Source organism: Malus sylvestris, chromosome 10 (assembly GCF_916048215.2).
Source record: "Malus sylvestris chromosome 10, drMalSylv7.2, whole genome shotgun sequence".
Classification (NCBI taxonomy): Eukaryota; Viridiplantae; Streptophyta; class Magnoliopsida; order Rosales; family Rosaceae; genus Malus; species Malus sylvestris.
Window position 1 is genome coordinate 23444918 of NC_062269.1, and position 14399 is coordinate 23459316.

At 39.9% G+C, this 14399-nt stretch overlaps 1 pseudogene; it reads left to right on the forward strand.

Moving 5' to 3' along the window:
- Window positions 1-6504: 6504 nt before the first annotated feature.
- On the forward strand, window positions 6505-9233 carry LOC126587281 (signal recognition particle 43 kDa protein, chloroplastic-like; annotated as a pseudogene).
- The last annotated feature ends 5166 nt before the right edge of the window (window positions 9234-14399 follow it).

Sequence of the window (14399 nt, forward strand, 5' to 3'; positions counted from 1 at the left end):
TGGTCAAGCTTCCTCTTCATGTTTGTAGCATAGTCATGTGCGAGCCGGTGTAACTGTTTATTCTCATGCTTGAGCCCTCTAATCTCCTATTTAAGACTCATCATTTCAGCCGCCAATGATTCAACTTGTTGGGTTCGAGCAAATAGGCGTTGAGCCATATTAGACACAGAACCTGCACACTGAACATTGAGAGCCAGAGAATCCTTAACAGCCAACTCATCATACCGTTTGGAAAGTAGTCTGTTATCTTTGGGAGTGAGAAGGTTCCTGACCACCATCGTAGCGGTCATATCATTCTTCATCACGGAATCCCTAACGGTAAGAGGACCAGTAGGGGATAAGAATGATGGGTGCCATATGTTGTCTGGAGAAGGCGTAGCTACCTCTTCAACAAGGTTCAAGTCAAAACGACGGTCGGAGGGGCCGGACATTTTCAAAGGTGTTGAAGAGAGAAGAGGTCGGACAAATCAAGATCTTAGAAGTGTAAGAAGGGAGCTTCTACTGGTGGAGATTCAAGTGTGCTTTGGAACTTAATGCTAGCCTCTATAAAAATCTGCACTCGACGGAGCTTCAGAAATCGAAGAGGTGTTTGCTTTCTCAAAAGCTGGGCTGCTCAGAGACCACGAGAGATGCGTTTGCTTTCTCAAAAGCTGGGCTGCTCAAAGACCACGAAGGCCGATCTCATAAATCGAAGAGGCGCTTGCTTTCTCAAAAGCTGGGCTGCTCAGAGACCACGAGGGCTGATCTCAGAAATCGAAGAGGCACCTGCTTTTTCAGCCTTATCAGCACCTGTCACATGCACACTCAACTTTGCGGAAATTGCGGGCATTCTGTCGAAGATTTTTGGTGAAGTAGAAAGCACGTGAATCTTACTGTTCAATCATCCACTTTCCACACGCAACATCAGCTCATGGGTACCACAGATAACTTTGCCAAAGATCTCTGACAAAGTTTAGACACGTGAAGCTTGCAGCTCCCACTACATCGCTATGACCAAGAAGGGTAAAAGAATAGCAAAGAAACAATACTAACAAAGTTTAGACACATAAATTTTGAAGGTCTAGCTACCATATTATTACCCACAAGGGTAAAGGAACAGCACCACTGCTGGATAATTGGAAAGTCCCTGTGTGTCAATCTCTGTGCTCCGTGGCAAGGTAGACTAGCAAACATGCCCAACCTTTACTCACATTTGAGAAAACACTCCCAACAAGATTGCTTGCTCCAAAATCGAAGAGGCACCACCCTCCGAATCTCAAGAGCCAGACTCCCAACATGATTACTTTCTCAAAAATCGAAGAGACATCGCTCTCCGAATCTCGAGAGCCAGATTCCCAGCAGGATTGCTTTCTCAAAAATTGAAGAGGCACCGTTCTCCGAATCTCGAGAGCCAGATCCCCGATAGGATTGCTTGTTCGAAAATCGAAGAGGCACCGCTTTCTCAACTTCGAGAGTTATATCTCTTTGGATAAAGCTTGTCTGTAATCTTCACACGCAACATCAGCTTTCCAGATACCACAGACCAATTTTTCAAAGTGCTTTGACAGAGTTAAAACACGTGAAATTGGTAGCTCCCACTACCGTGCTATGACCAAGCAGGGTAAATGAATAACATTACTACTTGTTGTTAGGGAGACTCCTATATATGTTGACCTCCATCCTCAACGGACAGGCAGACCTGCAAAAATGCTCAACCCTTCCTCATATCTGAGAGGGCACTCCCAACGAAACCTCTCGAAATACTCAGCTTTCTTTCCCCTCGATAATACCTCTGCAAACAAGCTACACCAGAGCAAGAATATCTCATATCATTAAGGTTAAAAGCAAGAGTATCCCATATCATGCTTTTTCCTTGTCTTTTCCTTTGACCTTGTTCTTACCTGCAAGACAAGGAGAAAGAGAGCAATCAGTCAGCACTTGGACTCAAGCTTCCAGTCAGGAACTGACTGCCTGGAACCCCTTACCTGATTACTTACCTGGCATTGCTCTCGAGTACTCATCTTCAACATCTTATGCTTCAGAGAAGATACCACATCTGCCTGAGGAACAGATAGGGCAAGTGAGAAGGATACAAGGAAGCATGTAGAGACAAGCGTAACAGAACACGTACCGATACATCCATTACTTTGTCAGCAGCAAAAGTATCCCATATCAGCAGGGTCGAACGTACTCTAGATTTGATGGACTTGTTTTGACCCTCAAATTCTTCAGTCGGCCTTATACTCTAGATGAAACCAGAAAACCCTCCAGCCCAGTTCAAGAATAAGCCTGTGGAAAGTTACTTCTTCAAAAGCAAAAGTATCTCATATCATCTATTCTCTTTTTTCTTCTCTTTATCCTTCATGTTGCCTGCAAGATAGGGAGAATGAGAACAATCAGCCGGAACTTGAAATCAAACTTCTGATATGGGACTGATTGCTTGGAGCTCTGATTGCTTACCTTGTATGTCACCTCTTTCAGCAGATCCCCTAGCTCGGCAACTTGGGGGACTCCTACTACATGGTTTGTATCGCGCTTGACCAAGCCTGAAACTACAAGTAAGCTTCAAGTGAAATTGATACATTACCTTATGCATCTCCACCAGTTAAAGATACCACCCCTGGATGGAGGAAGAGTACTTCCAGAGAAGATGCCACATCTACCTATGAGACAAATAAGGCAAGTGAAGACGATACCATACTTCGGTACTTAGAAGTTTCGTGATTACGAGATCATTCTCCCATAATGTTTCCTAATGTCATTTGTACTAAATCATTCACTTGTACTCACTAAAGGAGAGCTTGAACCTATGTACTTGTGTAAACCCTTCACAATTAATGAGAACTCCTCTATTCCGTGGACGTGGCCAATCTGGGTGAACCACGTACATCTTATGTTTGCTTTCCTGTCTCTATCCATTTACATACTTATCCATACTAATGACAGGAGCAATCTAGCGAGGATCACAAACTTAATACTTTCTGTTGTACCAAAGTCCTCACTGATTTTGTGCATCAACAATCCTTAAGTTCTTACCTTTTTGCGTTGGTAATGGATGAGTTAACATGACATATTCAAGATGATATTCCTTGGTGTATGCTTATCGCAAACGATATAGTGTTGATAGATGGAACTCAGGAAGGGGTAAATGAGAAGCTTAACCTTTGGAGAGAAGTGTTGGAATCTAAAGGTCTTCGCCTAAGCCGATCAAAGACAGAATATATGGAGTGCAAGTTCAGTGCAAATGGAGGCCAAAATGAGTTTGGGGTAAGGATCGGAGATCAGGAAATACCAAAGACCGACCGTTTTCACTACCTAGGATCTATCTTGCAAAAGAACGTAGAATTAGATGGAGATCTCAACCATAGAATACAAGCTGGATGGATGAAGTGGAAGAGTGCATCCGGCGTGTTGTGTGACTGTCGTAGGCCACTGAAGGTCAAGGGAAAATTTTATAGGACGGCAACAAGGCCGGCGATGCTGTATGGCACAGAATGTTGGGCAGTGAAACATCAATACGTACACAAAATGGGTGTAGCGGAGATGAGGATGCTTCGTTGGATGTGTAGGCACACGAGAAAGGATAAGATTAGGAATGAGGATATCCGAGGTAAAGTAGGAGTTGCCGAAATTGAAGGAAAGATGAGAGAAAATCAGTTACGATGGTTTTGACATGTGCAAAGAAGGCCTACTGACGCTCCGGTTCGAAGATGTGACTACGGGATAGAGGTTTAGGGCCGAAGGGGTAGAGGAAGACCTAGGAAAACTTTGGAAGAGACCCTAAGAAAAGACTTAGAGTACTTGGATCTAATGGAGAACATGACACAAAACCGAGCGCAATGGCGTTTTAGGATTCATATAGCCGACCCCACTTAGTGGGAAAAGGCTTTGTTGTTGTTGTTGTTGTTGTTTTGCTTGCCTTGTTGATATACTAGATTCACATTTGTACATGAAAAAAGTCGGATTGCTTTTTAAAGTTAAGATTAAGGAGTAGTCTAACACGTGAATAATATATATATATATATATATATATATTGAAAAGTTCTAACATAAAATCAATTGGCAGTATTGAAAATGGGGGACTCTTTGTTTATGGCTATCGAATTAAATAAATCAAAGGGAATCAACGATAATCATCAAACATAAGTGTAAAAAAACTAAAAAAAAGTGTGTGAAAACCACTTTCTATAGAAAATAGTTCAACTTCAATATATAATTAAGCACATGCAAATTCATTTAATCCCGGATACAAAATTCACTCTTTAACAATTTGACCTTTTATATGAGAAAAAAAAAAGACAATTTAAATGTCAATAGACTGAGTTGATTGGAGAGTAGTTTAATGTTTCTAGATGAACTGGCCGGTGTATTGCATCACGAAAAAGTCTACGTCCATCTGGCATGTGATCATGGGTTGTTATACAGCCGGCAATGGACTGATGACTTTCATTTTCTATGGCATAAACCACGATTTTGGCACGGTAGTGTTGGCAACTAGTTTTACGTGCTTACGGCGTAGGGGGTTTGTACAGAAAGGAGCCCGGCTTTCTGCTTGATTCACATCTCTCTTAACATTGCTTGTGTGAAAAGAAAACAATACTCTGCACGTTGATTGAGATTCGATCGCTTACAAAACAATGCAACATTTCTTAATGGAGGTAAGAGTAAGAAGGGCGTAATGTAGGGGTCCGTATACAAGCAACCTTACACAACTGAATTGGTAATTTATAATTTGTAAGGACTAAAACATCATAGAAAATAATTTCTAATTTTTTTTTGGTCGAAAGAAAATGTATTCTAATTTGTATGATTAGTTTTTAACTCTCGCCATGATATTAAAAGATCAAATTTGACAAAAGTAATTATATTAATATTATTTTTTATACAAGTTTCATTATACGTAGGAGCAAGCAAATCAAAATTCCATTATAAAACGTATGTGGTCCAATATTCTAGTGGATAGGGTGTTAGGTTTCTACTCATGTCTCCCGGGTTCAAAACTCTCCCTCCCCTAGATTATTGTAATAGTTTTGCATGTGGTCCACCATCCTATTGGATAGGGTGTTGGGTTTCCACCCTTGCATCTTGGGTTCAAAACTTCCCCTCCCCTAAATTGTTGTAGTAGTTTAAACCCCTCCTCCTCTCCTTAATAATAATAATTTAAAAAAAAATTCTACCATAAAAATGGCTCAATGCAAGTAATAAAGTTTCCCCAAAAACTCTAGCGGTCTAAAGCAAAAACCAAAGAAAACTTATTTGTTGTTGGCCCTTGCCTTGGCTTTGGGGTCAGCGGCAATCTTCTTGAAAATCATTCTTGGTCTCTTTCAATTTACTTTCTTTGGCGTAGAATTGTAGCCATGAAATACTGTAGTCGCAGTGATAACCATCATTTTTTTCTCCACGCACATCATAAACACAAGGTTTTGATCCAGCTATCACCCTCGATATAGTGTTGAAGTTGGAAGCCATGGAAGATGTCGAATTGTGTCAGAATTGGATTTAGCCAGAACAACACTATGTGTTTAGCCTGTGCGGTGATATGGCTCTCAGATGTTGGGAGGATGTGAAGCAACAACATGATTTTATCCTTTTATATATTTTGTTTGTTTCTAATAATATATAAGAATTGTCTTGGAGTTTGGTTTTGATTTCTCGCTTTAGAAGAGTTTGCTAGTTGGATTGCTCTTTATAGGAGAGTTGCTTGATTTTAATTTTTGTTTTCGTGTGCTATAGGGTGGAGCTGTTTGATTTGCTGGATCTACTTCATTTGCTGTTCTAGGATTGAGGCGGCAATATCAAGTGACGTGATTGACCCATGGGCATTGTACTCCCTGTCCCAATATATGATTTGAAATTTTGTTCCACTTGATCTCCGCGTAACATGAGATTTAATGCTTGTAGTGTAATTTTGTAGCTTTCGATGAGCTGGGATGAGTGCTTGAAGTCTATTCATTGCTTTGCGATTAGTGAACCTTTATTGTAATACTTTTAGATTTAATTTGCTGAGACCCTTTGAAGGGCGAATTATTCATGATATGTATTTGTAATGTCATTTTTTTTTCAACGAATGAAATATTGTATTTTTTTTCAAAAAAAAAAAAGGGCTTGATGCAAGTAATATGATCATATTTACATGTCAAAAGGAAATGTAAAGAGTTTTTTCATTTTTTAAAAGGAGGACAACTTGTGGCAAGCCATAGTTATATACCACTTTCGGGGATCGGGAAGACTCATAGAGGCATTTCAGCTTCCCCTGACCACAAGTCTGGCTTCCACAACAGTAGTGGGTTTCAAACTTGAGACCTCCGTAATCCGTCCTTTACCACTGGCTACCAACTAATGTAAAGAGTTAGCTAGCGTTCTTTCCGCGTTTCATTTCTCTAAAGGTCATATTAAACGGGGTTAAAAATGCAACCATCAAATGGGCTTTATCAGTATTGAAAAATAATGGACTTATCAGTTTAACAATTGGGTTAAATTTGAACCTCAACTTTTAGTGTCAAATTTGAACCTCAGAAACAACACATGAAAACACCAACAATGTCCCACTCTCACTTCAAAGCAAGCAAAAGCAACCCATGACATATGGATTGATGGGATTTCTTATCCTCAGTCTTTCCAACACTTTCCATTATCCAGAACACTCCTCAGACCATTACCAATGAAAGCTTAGTCACTGCTCTAACAACCACCACCATCAAAACTCCATGGACGCTCTCTTCGTTAACTAGTACTCCATCTCCGGCCTCAAACACTCCCCAAACCTCACCACCACGTTCTCCTTCCCTCCCCAATCCTTCCACCACCTTAAATTCACCACTTACACTGGCACCTAGCCCACCACCCTCACAATCGTCTTCGTCATCAACGACCAACAAGGAAGCCAATCCATTAAAGCCTAGAACCCACTTCATCTCTCTTACGACAATAAAGCTGAAGATATCGACAAGTCGTACAATGAGGGTGACAAAATCATCGAAAGCAGAGCGTTAGAGGGCAGCAAGGGAACGCAATACTTGATTTCCTAGAAAGACGGCTATACGCCCAAAGCCAAGGACATGATGGCAGAGTACGAGAGCCTGTGATAGACCGCTGATAAATCTGCTCTGAACGAGCTTATAGCATCTGAGAATGACTCACGCGACGTCGTTGACGGGGACGACCGCACGGCTTCGTCTCTGGTCTCAGGTCAGAGTTGTGTGTTCGAGTTTTAGCCGAAGCAGGGGCCAACTTGGATCACAACGATAATGGCAGGAGATCGACGACTTTGCACATGGTGGCTGGTCAAGTTTGGCCAGGTGTCATGAAATTATTGGTGGAATGGGAGCGAATCCCAAGGTAGAGGACGAGATAAGACGGAAGCTGCTGGATTTGGCTAAGTAAATACTTAAAACAATGCCGCAGGGAAACCCGATTCACTTCGTAAGGCAGTTGGGGTTGAAGAGTGTGATTATGGAGCTGGAGGGGGTAATATTTGAGGCGGGCTCGAGTACCCGGTGGCAAAATGGGTGGTGGGGAAGAGAGTCGGGGATGAGGGGAAGATAGAGTACTTAGTGAAATGGACGGATATAGATGAGGCCACGTGGGAGCCCGAGGAGAATGTTGATACTGATTTGATTAAAGAGTTTATGGAGGGCCAAAATTTGAGTGGGCCGTACAATATGGAGTAGGGGTGGGCAAACGGGTACAGGAACCGCGGGTAGGGGCGGGTAATTCAGGTTCGGGGTGGGTCCAATATTTCTAAACACAAAACGGGGCGGGGCGGTTCGGGTATATGAAATTATTGGGGCGGGGCGAGTCTTAAAATAGAAAGGAACGGGCCCCCGGCCCGGCCCGTTTCTTTTCCTCATCCCTAGTCTTCTCGATCTCTCCTCCCCGACACTTTTCATTTCACTCATACCCGGCCCATTTCTTTTCCTCATCAGTCATCCCTAGTCTTCTCGAACTCTCTTCCCCAACTCCTTTCATTTACCTCGAGACCTCCTCCTAACTAGCTTCCAGCCTCCCACCATCCCAGCTCTGTACCCCGCCACCATCATCGTCAGACCTCCATCTCTCCTGATTTGCTCCTGTCTTCCTCGCTGCGTCCGCCGCCATGTCTCTCTCTCTCTCTCTCTCTCTCTCTCTCTCTCTCTCTGTGACGAACTCAAAGGGACGGACGAAGTCGAACAACTCGAAACGACGCCTCCTCTGTCTAAATTAGACCCATATTTGCATCGCACGACTCTGCTCAAAGTCCTTTTCAGTTTTAAGGTATTACGATTTAGGGATTTAGGATTGAAAATTAAATTAGGGTTTTCTAGATTTAGGGATTTTGTTGGGTTCTTGAACCTTGACCTCTGTTATGTTCCAATTTCAAATATATTATTGAATTGAATTTGAATCGACTGAGTTTGAAACTTTGTTGAATTAAATTGAACTTGAATCGATTAGTTTTAAAAAACAGCTCCTGTAATTTTCAATTCTGTTTATCTTGGATTGCTTGTGTTATGCTTGGACTGTTTCGATTCGATTGTTAAAATTTGGATTTGTTTATCTGTTTTAGACTGCCCATGCCATCAGGAAGAATGGGGTTTTTATAATTTGATTGGGGAATTTAGTTGCTTCAGATCTGTTTGCCATTTGAAAAATTGGGTATTGAATATTAAAATGGTGTGTTTTGTTTTGTTCTCTTCCATTAGGTAGTCCGAGAGCAGAGAGGGATGCAGTCCGAGACGGAGCAGGTGCCACCAGAGTCGGAAAGCATGGAGGTTTTGCTTGTGAGGATGTTGGCCATGGTGAGAAACGTGGCGGTGCCGGTGCGGGGCTCAGTGGAGAAGCTGTGGTGCGACGACGAAGGCAGCATGGCGGTGGTTTTGGAGTCCTTTCCGTTTCGCAAAAAAAAAAAAAAAAAAAAAAAAAAACCAAGGACCGGTGGACCCGGCCCGGACCGACCCGTTTCAAACAGGCCGGGTTCGGTCCGATTCCTGTAATGAAATATGATGTACTCGACTCGGCCTGGCCCGTTTCTTTTAACCTCCGGTTCCTTGAAAATTAGGTCCGGCCCGGCTCGGCCCGGCCCGTGCCCACCCCTAATATGGAGGAGGCGCGGTTAGAACAATAGGACTTTCTTTTGTTGTATATTTACTTGAAAGGGAATTACAAAGGGTTCCTGAAATTGACTCACATTATTAAGATGATTTTTAAAATAAAAAATTTATCAATGTAGACCTTGAAAGTGGGTGTTGCAAATCAATGTGATCATTCCATCAAAATTTCGTAAAAAATTATGTTATATGCTGATGTGGCACATAAATGGGTTTCACAAGATTTACGAGTTTTTATACAAATGGTCATTGAAATTGATCCACACCATCAGGAAGGCCTTTGAAATTGAAAATTGATCAATGTAGTCTCTGAAAATAGGTTTACAAATCAATATGCTATTTCCATAACAATTATGATAAAAATTTTGTTATGCGCAGATGTGGGTTTAATAATTTAATAATTAATTTAAAAGGTTGTCAAAATACCGTTTTGCATAATCAGATTATCTCAATGTAGAGCTCGCCGTTCTTCGTGTCACCAAGATCACAAGGGGAGCGCCCGACAAACTTTTCAAGATTGAGGTTATGAGGCTGTTGATCACTTAAATGTTAAGGTGATGTCAGAGAAGTCATCACCAAAAATGGTCTCAATCATGGTCCAATTCGGTGAAGGCTGTCAAAGGGTGCAAAGATGGGTGTCTTGAGAATTCTCTTTTCAGAGAAGAGACGATGAAGGTTACCATATATGAAGGTAGAGGAGTGTGGGTCGAGATCAGAGGTGATTGCAGGACTAAGTTTCTAGGTTGATAACCTTTTTAATTAATTATTAAATTATTAAACCTATTTCTAATTTGTTTTTAATTTAATTAGATTTATGAGACCCATTTCTGCATCACATCAACATATAACAAAATTTTTGACATAATTATAATGGAAGGACCACATTAATTTTAGACACTGTTTCTAGGACTACATTGATCGATTTTCAATTTCAATGAACATTTGTAATAAAAACAACTTGTGGGACCTATTTATGTGCCACATCAGCACAAAATTTTTAACAGAATTGTGACAGAAGGACCACATAGATTTGTGACACCTTTTCAGGGACTACGTTAGTCGATTTTCAATTTCAGGGACCATCTTGATGATGTGGATGGATCAACTTCAAGGATCATTTGTGATAAAAACCTTACTTGAAATGATGATATGACACAGTTTTTGTGATCAATGTGACTTCAAGGAAAATCATATAGTGCAAATTCATGCGTTATCTCACTTTTAACACTTGAATCTTACTAGTTCATTTTTTCCATATTAGATTGGTAAATATGTGAATCGTTGAAGCCACAATATATGGCAATATTTAATACTTTATGTGTTAATTTTACGAAAAAATGAAGTTCTTATTCTTAAGTTAATTGATGTCATGTAACGATCTAGATCCAGAGATTTTTTTTTAAATTTTTTTTTAACAAAAGATCTAGAGATGTTAAAAGCCATGCCATTATCTATTCTAAAGTTGAGGAGAGATTTGATTGTAGCTAAAAGCCATGCCATTATCTATTCTAAAGTTGAGGAGAGATTTGACTGTAGCTTAGCTACAATCAAATCTTTGCCTCACAATTTCACGCTATTTACAACAAAGCCATCAGATATGGGCTGATATTGGGGCTGGGTTGGAAGGGCAATTTTGTCCTGTGCGTTTGAGACGGATTGGGGTGGGTTTAGGTTTGTTGTTATTCAGGCCATCTCCAACCGAAGGGTCCAAAGGGCCGAAAATAGTCCGAAAATAGTCCAAAAACCTCTCCAACCGAGGGCTTATGGGGCCCTATAGAATCTGAAAGGGCCAAAGGGCCAAATGGCTGGCCCAATTTTTTTTTATATTTCTGTCAGTTATAACCGACACAAATAGAAGGGAAAATTTTGAATCCAAATATTTTTTTAATGAATTAAAAAAATTCCCCTTTTTTTCCCTATAAATACCTAAGCCATTCCTACACTATTTCTCACATAATTTTCACCCTTTTTAAATTTTAAGTTGTTGTAGTTTTTAAATTTAAATAATAAATTATGTTTGGCCCTTGGTTGGAGATAAAGGCAAATATGACCCTGTACTATTAATTAAAATATTAATATCTTAGAGAGCGCAAATGGCTAAAACGAGCCATTTGTTGAAGATGGCCTCATCGAGGGTTTCGGGATGGGAGACCATGCTTTTTTTCTCTTTTTCTCTCCCGACTCTCTCTGTAACCATTCATCAAATCCCCCACCCTTCCTTTTCTCACTCTGTAATTTCGCTCACATTCCTCACTGATTCTCTCTTTGTCCATTCTTAGTCTCACCGGCCGCGTACCCTTGCAGGTCCATGCTTTGCCTCCAGATTTGTCGCATATACCAGCCGAGACCATCATCATCGTCCCCATATGAACAAATCCATGCTCAGAACTAAATTAGGGTTAGGGTTTTGAAATAAATTTCCCCCTATTTTCCCTTTCTCTTTGCAATGGAAGAACATACATCGTCTTCCTCCTCATCTTCTTTTGCTACTTCTTTGACTAGTAGGGATACTTCAGGTAGTGCTGCTGCTGTTATGACATTTAAGCGCTTCGCAGGTTGGGGTGGAGGACGAAGATAACCAGTACTACCAACACACCCATTTCTGACATTAGAAACTGGAGCAAGACCATGAAATCGGCACTTCGTATGGTCAAATTTTCCTCACTTTTCCTTATTTATTTATTTATTTATTTATTTATTTATTTATTTTTGTGAATTTAATATATACATGTAGTTGCACTGTATTTGGATGATTTATGTTGTATTCAGTTATGCTTCTTTAATGTTTAATTTGGTGTAATCTTTAGCCGATGGATCCTTTCAATTTGAAAAGGTATACTTGATAGGAGCATATTTATGCAACTGAGTTAGCTTGTTCTCATGCATTTATGTTGTTATTTTTTAGTTAATTATGTATTTTAAGCTATTTTCGTGTGTTTGTAGGTCCATAAGCCTTATGAAGCAATAAGATGCATTTTGGTACATTTTGGAGCAGTTTTGGGTTTGGAATGAATAGCACATGCATGGAGCAAGGTGGATGGACGAAATTGAAGACTAAAGAGGCTAGAAATGTGTTAAAGAGAAAGAAGAATTAATGTAAAAAGGACAAAGAGCTTAGCTACAAAGGGGTGTCACTCCACCATTCACTTTTCCATCATTGCTGTGCACCACCATTGCACTCCCTTTGGATTCCTATGCCGTGCATCATCATCCATGTTCCCTCCATTGACTCATTTGTTGCATCATTCCACCTCCATTTCCTTTCTCTACCATGTCCACAATCATTCATGTTCCCTAGCTGCAACACCACTCAATTTTACCCCCATGCTTTGCATCATCACTTCACTTTTACCTTTAAATCATTTCAAACACCACTCATTGCACTCAATTGCTACACCATTCCTTGTTCCCTCCATCATTTCAGATTTCATGCATCATTACATTGAATCATTGCACTCAATTGCTACACCACTCCATATTGCCATGCACTTCCTCTATAAAAGGAAGTGTGTGTAACATAAATTTAGTTCATACTTTGTTAGATCATTCACTCCCATTTCAACACAACCTTCATCCAAACACATCCATTCATCTTCACATCCATTCCTCCATACAAACAAACCTTCAAACACTCACCAATACCTTGTGCCATAGCAAAGGAAGGGAAGGAAAGTGCTTGGACGTGCTTGCTGTCCAACTTGGATCGTTGGAGCGTTTATGTGTTTTCTTTCTTTTGTTTCTAATGTTTAAATTCATTTCCTTTCATTTTGTTGTCAATATGAGTGGCTAAACCCCTCTTGGCTAGGGGGTGATTTCAAAGCCATGATCATGTGTGCAATATAATTTGATAAATTCCAGTTATGAACTCTTGGATCATGAATGCAATTGGCTTAACTATTTGATTGATAACTTATTTGTATTTTTTAATTAAGGGTCGACACTTAATTGGCATGCATAAATCCGTTGTTAGAATATAAGGAAGTTTCACATAATCGTTACAAACTTATATTCACATGTAATGAAGGTCGCTTATAGACGATCGCGTTAAGTTCAATTCCTAGCATAAGCGACATGATGTCATAGTTGCAAGTGCTTTGTCAATGCTTATGATTTTCATTAAACGTAATGATCTTTGATTGTATCTCTATTATGATGTCATGTAGGGAACTTTTGAAGAATGTTTTGGGTGGTCGAATGATGTCATCCAATCCAATAAAACAAGGAAAATCTGAGAGATAACTAGTGATGTCACAGTTAATTTGGAGCATTGTCGTTCATAATTCAATGAAGTAGTAACTGGAAATTGAGTTGTTTGCATACATATCATGTGTGGAGAAAAAGCCTCTAGCTATGCCATCCATCATCTTATTTCTCAAATTTGTTTTACAGTCTGTCTAGTTTTTCATACTTGTTTGTTTGTTTTAACTTCGTCCAAAACTCAATCCCCCTTTACTTTAGTGTGTCTAATTAGTTAGAATATGTTTTAATTTATGTTTTTAAATGTTTTGATTCAAGTAAAAGTCAATTTTTGTCCAAAGTCATTCCTAGTGTCTAGTTTAAGTTTATTTAGTTATTTTAAGCTGTTTTGAGTATTTTAAGTTGGCTTTGAGTCTTGTGAGTCTTGTTAAGTATTTTTAAGTTTAGTTTTATGTTTTGAGTCAGTTTAGAGGTTATTAGCAAGCCCTCATAATCCCCGGTCCAGAACGATCCCTACTTATACTTATACTACAGTTGTCAAAAGAGGGTTAAATTTGTGTGTTAAGTTAATTTTTGCATCAAGTTTTTGACGCCGTTGCCTGGGATTAGCAACTTTGCTAATCCCTTGTTATTTCTTTTTGTTTATTTTCATGTGTTTTTGTTCCTAGTTGCTGATTTTACTTGTTTTCTTATTTTAGGTGGTTTATGACTCGAAGTTCTCAACCTGTTCATAAGCACATCTTTGACTTTGACGATGATTTTGAACGAACTTTGAGACGAGCAAGGAATCAACAAGATCCCCAACCATCTCAACCTGCACCAGATCTTGAAAAAGACAAAGTAGAAGAGCAAGAAGAGGCCATGACAAGGACTTTTGAAGAAGTCCAAGATATGGCAGTAGACAATTGAACAATCAAGGAGCTTTCTGCTTCGGGATTGGACAATGCTCTGCCTTTATGCATTCAATATCTAAGGGCGGCCCAAAATAAGACCGACGAGTTCGAATTAAAGTCCAGTTTATTGCACCATATTCCTAAGTTCTATGGGTTGTCCATGGAAGATCCTAATAAACATTTGAAGGAGTTCAAGGTTGTTTGTTCGAGCATGACCCCTGTGAATGTTGATGGGAGCATTCTG